Below are 11,714 nucleotides of genomic sequence, written 5' to 3' on the forward strand. Positions count from 1 at the left end.
AGAAATTTAATTTGATTTTTTAAATAAACGATTTCACCGATTTACACGCGTTTTCCCTTGACCAAATTTTGACCGTATCACCCTTTAAGATGTGACCATTCTTACTACTTCATAAAGATTGTACTCGAAAAACTGCAACACTTAGTTCTAGTTTAGAGTGTAATGTTTAAATGTGTTGTCACAATCTGTAAAGTAGTTATCGAGATGGCTTCCAAGCAAGAAGTGCTTCGACAAAAAAATATGGAGCGGTCGTGGAAAATCCAGGCCAGTCCCACAGGTGGATCGCGAAACAGTTTGGAATCGACAATTCGACCGTGTACCATGTGGTAAGATTGTTCAAGGAGACTCAAACGACCCAGCGACGACCTGGCGGCGGAAGAAAAGCGAAGACGACCGACCCCGCAATCCAAACCTTTTGATTTGGGATTCGGCCAAGACGGCAATTCTTTCGTCTCGTTCGTCCGGCAGACAAAGAAACGGGTTGGACTTCATGTCTTCAAGGCAAGGAAGACACTTAACCGAACCGATATACAGAACATGGTGGCCAAATCCCGCGCCAGGAAGCTATACCACGAGTAGTTGGTGCAGCCGAAATGCATCGTAATGGACGTAATCGTAATCGTAAGCGGACGCCAAGCAGATCCCCGGCCTGCAAATTTTCGTCGGAAAGTCCAGTCTGAATGTTCCGGAGAAGTTCCGGAAGAAGAAAGGCCGACAAATTTGCCAAGAAGTACTTAGTGTGGCAGGCGATCTGTGGTTGCCGTAAATTCAGCAAGCCGTACATAACGACCGGAAACATCAACGGCCAAATATATAAAGAAGAATGCCTCAAGAAGCGCCTGCTATCCTTCCTCCGGTCACACGAAAGTAACACTCTGTTTTGGCCGGATCTGGCATCGTGCCAGAGATTCGAGGGCAATTCAGAATTCTAAAGTTATTCAGTTTGTTAAGGTAGCTCAATATTCAAAGGTACTTAAAAAATGCCTTTAAATTTCTTCATAAGTCTTGTTAACTTTCTAAGGCTTAATTTATTGTTTTCTATCTTGAACAGTTTTCGATTTTCCTAAAAAAAAAATTTTGATTTGTTTTCTGTCGATCTTGTTTTCGTGCTAAGCACCAATCCTACCGACGCCAGGTAGGCAGCTCCACACCTGGACCATACCTATCGACCCATCAACTCATGAACCGGAGACCAACAGCTTTACTTCCCTTCCCCGAAGGAATGCGTGATCAGAGATGTTATGTCTCAGAACATCTTGGCGGCGCCGACTGGGATTGAACCCACGCCTGCTGGGGAGAGAGGTGATCACACTTACTTCTCTAAATTCAAAAATTGTGGAAATTCCTTCATATTGAAATTTTGAGTTTTCTTAATCCAGGGATTCAAAAAAAATGTACCTATATAAAAAATCTAAAAAGAATTCCACATGAACAAAAATCTAAGCCCAATATTTTTTAAAGTTTGAAGATTTTATTCAGCCAATAATCTAGAAAATGTCTCCATCGTCATGATTTTGCAACCCTTTAACATGCAAACATGTTGTAACAATTCCATGTACGATGTTGAAAAAAATTTCAATGTTGATGACCTTTAATAATTAAAGTGGTAAGTTTGGCTTTTTATTTTTTGATGAGAGTGTTAAATAATTGCAATGATATTTTTAAAGCAACATGTTTAAAAAATCTGGGAATATCTGAAACATATTTGAAAAATCTGGAAATGAACGCGATCTGTCTATAAATCTGGCAAATCCAGATGAATCTGGAATACTGTCTGTGTATCTGGCAAAAAGACTGAAAATCTGGCAAATCCAGATAAATCTGGAATACTGGCAACGCTGTTTATATGGGAACCAATCAGCGTTAGCTTAGCTTGGTGTCGGTGGTCGTCGGCTGGCCGACGATGATGCAAACATGCTCCGTCGTGCCCGTACAGTGCGTGCGATGGGAAGGCAAATCAAAGAAGGGATTTTGCAAACCGTTTACCCGCGGTTGACTCGGGGCTAGTAGTAGTAGTGCTACATACATAAAGACTCACAAAAAGTAAATTGATACGCACAAAAAGATCTATAATTCGTGATTAAATAAGTATAAAATGTCCATTAATGGTTGCTTTACAGTACTTTTATTAAAACTTCAAAGTTACAGCATTGGATGGTTACATTTCTCCAGTTCAGACGAAATCTCGAACCTTCCTCTTGATGGAGCCTTTCGGCGCCCGCACAGTGGAAACGGACACGGAACCAGCGCATTTCTTCTATTTTGCCCGCATTTGCTAGATGTTCTTGACTGCCCCACCGCTTCGTCGAAGTCGCTGCTTTGAAATTACCCAGTTGGTAGAAATTTCGGGCAATTCTAAGGATTCATTAGCTTGGAGACCAAAACGATCTTGTTGGCAGCATAGCACTCCAGAGCCACCTTGGAGCCAAAAGATGACTTTGCCCCTATGCTTGCGGATGAATGGCAATACACGCTTTACAGGCATTCTTCGATGTAAACTTGGGATGTCATAGTCGAGGATGTGACGAATGGTTCCGTTTTCAGGCCACAACTGCAAATTGCTTACCAAATCATGGCCTTCTTCGCGAACTTGTTGGCAAAAACGAACTTGAATCTTCCCGGCACATCCCCACGTCCAGTCGCGATGTAAAACTTTTAACCGGGAAGCTGCTTAAAATCGAGTTTGACGTATGTTTCGTCATCGATCAAAGTGCAGCCCTTGTGTTTCGTCAAAACACGGTCGTACAAGAGCCTTGCATGCTTTTTGGCCACGGAATTCTGTTTCATGTTCCGGTTCGGGTGTTAACTGCCTTTGTATGACTTGTATCCTTCCTTGACAAGGATGTTCCGCACCGTTTGAAAGTTGGCGTTGTACCTTCTGGCCACATCTCGGATCGAAAGAAGGTTGGCTTTAACGCACCTCAACACCTTGTTGCGCAGCTGACGATCCCTGGCTCCAGTTTTTTCGTAGATCCGCTGATTCCTTTCCACACTTAGGGTTTCTTTGTAGGTTTTGAGCACACAACAAACTGTTGTTTTCGGCATCTTCAGCACTTTAACCAGCTTGGAACCGGACCACTCCGGATTTTCCAGGTGTTTGAGCACAAAATTTTCTTCTTCTTCTTTCGAGTTCTATTTGACGTTATTTCTGAACGCGATCGACTACTTTGATAAAACTTGCACCAGTTGTTCTCTATAGAAGTGTAAACAAACCACTGTTAAAGATTTTCGATTCCCAACACTAGAGGCGTGCTAGCGGCGCGCGAGGGGCGTACCAATTTATTTTTAGTCAGCCTTTACCCGCTTAGAAATATTCTGGTAAATTTAGGTGCTCTGATACTGGCATATACGAGCGTCAATTTTGACACAAAATTGAGTCATAACAGACGAAAAATTCAGCTCAATCAATCGTAATGACAAGTAACGAATTTTTCAATCTCGGAGCTCTTAATTTTACATGAAATGATAGTTTACATCTCATCCTTAATGTCAAAGATGGATTCCGCAACTTGTAAAATTAGTTATTTCTTAGTGTGTACATTATAGAAGGACAGAGAAACACACTAATTTCACCCATATTACGGGCATCTGGGATCAAACGGTAATGGGAACAAAAACATGAAGGACTCGAGAAAACAATAGCGATTTTTCAGAAAACTTTCGCAACGGGAGCAAAAAACACACCGTGGCGCTCTCGCCGGGTTCGATGCACCCGTTAGTGATCGTCGATGGCGATCCGATGAATGGAGGTCGCTTACAATGGCGTTTCACACGCCGTTGCGATGGCGGTTGGTTACTCTGCTGTGCCGGTAGTTTGACGAGCTAGTGCGTAGACCGTGTCCACGTGGAGATCCTCTGAGTCTCCTCGGACCGATTTCGTAACGGATCCGTCCGCTTCCGGCCAGTTGGCAATTGCCGGGGAAATTCCATCCGTCGGAGAGACGTTGATGCGCTTGGGTACGGTGAGTTGCTGCGAACGATGAACAGCACATATTGAGCATATCAAAATAACCTGTAATTCGGTAGTCTGTCACAATTTTCTACACGCACACTAGTTATGGGAACGAACAAAAATCTTTAATTGATGTAAACACTTGACATCACTTTAAATTACATAACAACAACAACACGCACGCTTCAAGATCGTTGGAAAGTCACGGACGACATGACCGAGACCGTGAATCCTTAGGTTAAAGAAAGTAAAGCTCGGACGAACCGGAAGTCCATCATTTCCCGAAACCTTTCGTGTTCTATCGTGAATCTAAAGACACGAAAGATAACTTGACGCGTTTAATTGAGCGGCTGTCCCTTTGCTACCTCATCCATAAATTAAATGGACCCGTCTTAGGTAAGATTTCAGCAAACATGTTGGTGTTTTTCTACTACCTACGCTCAGGAATTTAATTCAAAGCAAATTAAACCAATTAAATTACATACAAATTGTGATCGTTACACGACACGTAAATCATCCAATCGTATTGGTTTTCAAATTGGTTCAACTCTTAAAACTGTTGTAAACTATTACTTTTATAGTTATGGAAAATCTTTAATTAAATTCAGGAAATAAATAACAGCGACTTCTAGAGAAGAGACACAACGGATCCCAAATCCTAGTTGGGCTAAAACTTCCGGCTTTTGCCAAAATCAGATAAAGATTTTGTTATAATTATTTATGATCACATCGCTGCCGTTAACAATCATAGGAAAGCCTAAACGTTCCACTGAAGTTTAAACCATCTCAATTAACCATGCCATGCTTATCCATGCATTTAATTTTCGCTGCCATATTCCATTTTAATTAATATATAAAATTTAAACTCTGCCGACCAGTTAAAAAAAGCTGTTGTGAACTAGACCCGCAGCATTTCCCGCAACGACAATACCAAACCCTTGCTGGTTGAACCTTTCCGAGGCATTATATCAACCCTCTTTAGCACAAGGTTGAATATTTAGACCGTAATTTATTTGGTGTAGCTGAACCAAAATCCCTTCACCAGTAGTAAAACATCAACTGCCGCATTCTACAGTGTGTACATGTTGGTACATGTTGCGTCAAAAAATTGAAATGCTTTATCATGGTTCAGCTCCAAAATGTCTGGGCCAAAAAGTCTAGTAATTTCAGGAAAAGCTCGGCATGTCATGATGGAAATAGTAGACATAGAAAGCTTTCTTTTAAGAAATGTGAAAGTACTCAGTAAGAATACCAATTGCGACAGCAGGCATAAGTTCCAATTTGAAGATAATTCATAAGAAAATATCAATTTTTATTACCCTTATTTAGAGCCTTTTTTCTATATTAAGCTTCTCGTACGACGCATACTGTAGAATGGTCATGGGTTATATCACACCCAAGATCCAACTGCTCAGCAATAACCGAATATAAAGAGAAAGAGTAACAAAACCCCGCGAACAAACACTTTAACAAGCGAAAGAACATGAAAGCGTAATAATTATGTTTCCACGAAAATTAATTATGAGGGAAAGGAAACTTTTCGCCACCCACCACAACCCAGTGGCGACGGGGGAAAATTTTTCCTACAAATCTGCAAGAGTGCAGCAGCAACAGCAGCAGGCTTAATTTGTGTACCGCGATGGAGCACTTTCTGCATGACTGAACGGCTTTACTAGTTGCGGGTCGGTTTTCCATGCAGATGATGAGAGCGCCAAGCTCGGTTGAAATTCAGATTCGGTGAACTTTCCCAGCGGCACTTGAGAAGTAGGTAGTGCAACTGACATCATCTCCGGCAAGTGCTATGATCTTACTCTTAAAGGGAATATTTCAAATTTGTGCTGGAAGGGAAAATAAAAATTGCAACAAGAAGTGGGGACTAGGGACTTTTCGTTTCAGATAGCGGCGTTATGATGCTAATTTTGTACTGTGCCAAAAATATGCTCCACGCCACTTTGGAATTGCCCTCCTCCGAAAAACGTTGCGGTTGAAATGAATGAAACTTGAAAGTGCTTATATTTATTCATTAGAATATTATGCAAATTAGTTTTAACCTCATCCGCATTTCATTATTTATATAAAGTGTGATATTTATTCTAGAGCTACTTAGTAGCTACTTCGAGCGAAATTGAATAGGACTTAAATTGATAAAACTTTCATATAATATTTTGTTCTATATGGTACCACGTCGGGGATGAAGCAAACCGAGCTGATTCGAAGAAAATGCTCATTATTTCCACCAATTAATTCCCTCAAATCCAGGAGCGTGACCCTCGACGCTCTCAATTATATCCTTCCTTGTTTGCGCGTCGCGTATTCCGGTCGGCTCTATGTGCGGATTGAATTAACGGAGGCAAACGGAATTAATAACGTCACCATCAGCAGTGAACGTTCCGGATCATAAATTTCAACCCCATTCCACATTTCGAACTCTGTCGGTAGGATTCCTCAACTGTGTGTGCTGTGTACGCACCTTGCTCGGTAAGCTCTCCGACATGTGGCTGCAGGGTGACGGACGGCATCGCCGGATTTGGATTGGGCGGCAGCGTTTAGCGACCGAGATGCTAGGCAGACGGTAAATAGCGAACGCTGCAAAAAGCTGCACTGCAATTATGATGGAACGATATTGATCCAAATGGCACAAAGCCAGCCAGTGACGATAATTTGCTTTCTGATGCGTCATCAATTATTGTTAATTAAATTTTGCTCTCACTTCGTGGGGTACTCCAGTTAGTACCTTTATTCCTCTTTTCAGTAGTTTAACTACAAGTAATTAATGAGTTGTTGAGTAATAGTAGTAGCGACTCATTAAAAACGAGTTGTTAACGAGACACACCCGCATTTTTGATGCTGACCTACGAATTTCACTGGTGAAAATTGCAACAAAGCAATGTTCCTCATAATTTCAAGAATCAGATAAACTATATTTTTTTTGTTAAGAAGCCACAATATCATGCTACAATATGAACTTAAGAAAGAATCAATTACATTATGTACGTAGGAGAAACAAATGGAAATGTTATTTTCTTCTTCGGAAATAAAGATAAGGGTCAAATCATTAAGTACGTAATGTTCCATGGTGGGAGAGGAGTTTTATTTCAGTTGCCACCTTGCTTCAGTTACCACGATGATCAGAATATAAATACGCACCAGGCGAATTTATTTGCAGACAAAGAAATGTAATTCTAGTCCAAAAGTCTGACATTCATCAACAAAAAATAGTGAAAAAGTGAACCACCTAATTAAATAAATAGTTGATAAAATCAGAAGATGGCAATGAATCAGATCTTAGCATTTGATTGTTAAAGTACAACAGAAGTTGCAGGTCTCGAGCATACTCACAGATTTGATTGTGTTTAGTATCTTTCAAAAATATACCAATATTGTGACACAGAAAATGGGTTTTGAAGTCTAGCAAATGGTTTCTGTGCAAAATTCGCGAAAAAATTGTTAATACAATTTTTTATAAATGTGTCCAAGCGATGTTGTTTAAGGATTTTTGATAATTTTTGAGCATCCAGCTAGACCTTTTACATCAATCTATCCAGAGGGACAAACTTAACGAATTTCAAAGTTAATTCGTGTTTTGGAATGTACCAATAGCTTCCCGGAAAACCCATGTCCCGCCGGATAGACATACGATTTCAGCAATGACCAAGTCGATCGACCAGATTTCTACAGAAATGTGACGTACCAAATGCGTACTTAACGAATCTGTAATTCATTTTTAACGTACCTCGCTATGGTACGCTATTGGTACATCCCAAAACACGTATCAACTTTGAAATTCGTTAAGTTTTTCCCGTTGGATAGATTGACGTTGCCCTTTTCACAAAAGGTAGTATTTTTCATAAGCTTTCCAAAGAAAAATACTTAGATATATCTTATATTCCACGATTATTAAAGAAGTTTATGTGTCCGTTGTTGTGTAAGAAGAGCTCTTACAACCCTGCCTCTCTGCACGCGCCAATAGAAATAAACATACAAACTCCACTTGGTAAAACCCAACCCAGAGCTTACTCGATTTCCTGCGAACGCAGACGACCGTTTGGGTTCGTCACGGCGATGGCCAGCTGCTTCGCACGATCGACGATCAGCTTGCGCTTTTTGACCGACACGGCGTGTCCAATTTCGGCACAGTAGATACGGTTCTGTATAATCAGCACCTCCAGTTCGCGGACGTTGTGGACCAGGAACTTCTTTAAGCCATTGGGCAGCATATGACGGGTGCGCTTGTTCGATCCGTAGCCGATGTTGGGCATCAGGTACTGGCCCTTGAAGCGTCGACGCACTCGGTTGTCAATACTTTTCGGGTTGCGCAAGTTGGGGCAAGTTTGTCATAGCGATCTTACTGGTGGCGGATAAACTACTTTGTCCGCTTCTTGATGATCTTGGGTTTGTAGGCTGGACGCAGTGCCATTTTTGCTTATTTGATCAGAGTACAACACATGGCTGATCGTTCTATATGGAAGGAACAATCGAAAAGAAATTTTGAAAAAAGAATATAGAAGAGGATTTTTTTTGTTATTTAAGTTTAAAACACTTTTTTGTAAATGTTTTACCCATAATTACATGATTTTTTTGTATTTTTTTTCCAAAGAGTAACATTATTTTGCTACAACTAAGTATCAGACGTCATTTCGATTGACTGACTGACGTTTTTGAGTTAGGATTTGACGAAAAGTCTCGACTCCGCCATATTGAAGTTGTTTAAAAGATTTTAAAGGCCGAATTTTTGGAAAAGTGAGAATGATAGACCATAACAAACAATTATGCAAAGTTTCATGCAAATCATAGAAGGCCGCATGCAAATCATAGAATGTCAAAAAAATTACTCCCTGAAAAGTTATTTGCAAAAACATGATTTTCTGAAGGGGCCCTTACCAAAAAAAAAAACATTTCACTGTAAACATAAGAGATAGAGTGTTGACGTCTTCAGTAAAAATGTTTGTTTTAACATTGTCTACAACTTTGCTCAAGACACCATCTCGACAAACAAAAAAAGTAAATTTTTCATCTCTCTGCAAGGTGGATTAATCATAAAATGACTAAGCTCAAAAGAAGGGGCTTTTTAAGTGCACAAACTTCTCTGAAGACACTATATGGCTTAAATGGACCGTTTTTGCATAAACTAAAAAACGCAGGTTTTGGCACTTTTAGACCACTGTGCACTGTGGCGGTCGCACACTGGGGCAGATCAGTGATTTTCTCGGAAAAAATTAATAACTTTTGAACAAAGCATCCAATCAGAATACTGTCTCCGGTTAAGTTGTTTGAATTAGTTAAGCGTTTCTTCTGAATAAATTAATTAGTTCGCCACTTGGTCGTAGAGATGGCGTGCGAATCTAACTTTTGAATAAAGCATCCTAGACGTATGGTGTTTTCAACAAAGTTTTTTATCTATTAAAATGAAGGAAAGTTGCAGAAGACATAAAACTTCCACAATTTTTAGTTTCGGAGATATAGGGTATATTGAAAAATATGATGCCAAAATTCTTATTTGCTAACTTTTAGTATATTTTCATATGTTTGCTCTGGTTTCTGCATTTATTCCAACAAAAACAAACTAGGTGCAAATTTTCATTGCATTTTTTGTGGAATTTATAGTGGTTTTAGTGAAATATTCTCGAAAAACATGATATTTTGCCTGTATTTTAGGTGGGTGGGATTCTCGTAGGGCAGCTAAGGGCAGCTAGACTTTGTCTCTTTTGCTAGCTCGTGTCATTGTCTAACATATACCAGAAAACTGAAGACATGATATTCGATGATTTTTTTAAATTTCACTTTATATATACCGATAAAAACATCCTTTACATTGAAATGAACTGTTTCACAAAATGGAAAACATTATATAAATTTTTGACATGTCACCATTTTTAAATGCTGTGCTGAATTTTGAGATTGTTTACTTATTATGAGCTGCCAGCGAACCAGGGGCCTGGCTGGCGGCCATGTTTTTGATGCTATCATCTGCTTTTGACTTTCTGCTTACTACACGATTATCCGTCCCTTTCCACCATGTATACGTCAGCTCAATCAGCTGCATTACCCAGGTAAAGTTGTATATGTGACATCATCGTACAAGCTTTCCTTTATTTTTATAGATAAAAAACTTTGTTGAAAACACCATACGTTTAGGATGCTTTATTCAAAAGTTAGATTCGCGCGCCATCTCTACGACCAAGTTGCGAACTAATTAATTTATTCAAAAGAAGCGCTTAACTAATTCAAACAACTTTACCGAAGACAGTATTCTGATTGGATGCTTTGTTCAAAAGTTATTAATTTTTTCCGAGAAAATCACTGATCTGCCCCAGTGTGGGACGGTGGCAGGTGGCATTCGTATGTATATCTTCTTCAAGCTGCTCTTCCGTTGGCAGTGCTACTTCCATGTACTGCACGTATTGCTGGGAAACTCCAGCTTCCCGTAGTTGGCCAATGTTGGGTCACGGTGTTTGACTTCGACGCATTTTGCTTACTGCAACTAGGTGCTGGTCCTGCAAATACGCCTTGACAAATCGATTTCGTCACATAGAAAATTCTTAATATTTTGCACGTTACAATCTATATATATAAAAATGAATTTCTGTCTGTCTATCTGTCTGTTTGTCTGTCTGTCTGACCCTTATAGACTCGGAAACTACTGAACCGATTGGCGTGAAAATTTGTATACAGGGGTTTTTGGGGCCGTGAAAGGTTCTTATGATGGTTCGAGACCCCTCCCCCTTCTGTAAGGGGGGGCTCCCATACAAATTAAACAGAAATGTCTGCATTACTCGAGAACTAATCAAGCAAATGGAACCAAATTAGGCATGTGGGGGCAAGTGTGGGGGTATAAGGAGATAATCATATGGAGTAGCCCCTTAGATAATAGGGGGCGGGCTACGTACAATATAGCATGCTTTTTTTTTAATCGGCGCATAAACTCAAGCTAATATTGAATCCCGAGCAAGACCGGGCACACTCAGCTAGTATATATATATATATTTATGCAGTTTCTTTTAGGGGTTTTATAAATGCGTTTCAACTAATAAATAATGTATAGGATCAACGTGACGACAGGAGGGAGGGGGGTTGATTCTTCCTGAATTCACGTGACATACTTAATACATGACCCCTAAGCAGGTACATACATTTAGGCGTTTCCCAAGTTTGTTCTGTTTATTTATCTCGGTCTAAAAGACGCACTATTCTCAGCGTAGCTCACGAAATTGGAAACTCTTGTGCTCCCTGGCCTCATGGTTACAGAACTTCCCTCACTGGGAACTTCTCAATGAATAGCATAGTAATGAAAATGCTCGCACTATGCCAACGCACTTGGCTTGCATGGAAAACGTATAGGGGGAATAGGGACAAGAAGACCATACGGGGCGAGATGGGCCACCGTTCGTTTGGGCATAATACCTATTATCTCAATCTAATTTTTTTACAAACTTGTGGAAAATGCTTCTAATATACATCTCCTTGAAAACCGTTTCAAAATTCAATTACATGTATAAGATAATAATGGAAATGTAACATTGACTCAAAATCTCTAGAATATTATAAGATATGCAGTCAAGAAAACAAGCATTGCATTCTGTATATTACATTTTACTGATCCGCTGGTTCTACAGCGAGCAATACACGTAACTGTTGCTAAAAGAACTGATGTTTCTATTTCACACGATTCCTGAATGTTATTTTCTAGTGGAAACCTGTCAAAACGTTAACTTTTACTAGGGTGCTAATTTGCCCCGTATGGTTGTTGTTCGGAGCAAAAACT

General features: G+C 39.9%; 1 pseudogene; it reads right to left on the minus strand.

Moving 5' to 3' along the window:
- Nucleotides 1–8,443, minus strand: part of LOC135708264 (large ribosomal subunit protein eL32-like) — a 424,867-nt pseudogene extending 416,424 nt beyond the window's left edge.
- Nucleotides 8,444–11,714: the final 3,271 nt, after the last annotated feature.

The sequence above is a fragment of the Ochlerotatus camptorhynchus genome, unplaced genomic scaffold, assembly GCF_037179485.1.
Source record: "Ochlerotatus camptorhynchus isolate MF236.1 unplaced genomic scaffold, CSIRO-AGI_Acam_v1.1 ptg000329l, whole genome shotgun sequence".
NCBI classification, from domain to species: domain Eukaryota; kingdom Metazoa; phylum Arthropoda; class Insecta; order Diptera; family Culicidae; genus Ochlerotatus; species Ochlerotatus camptorhynchus.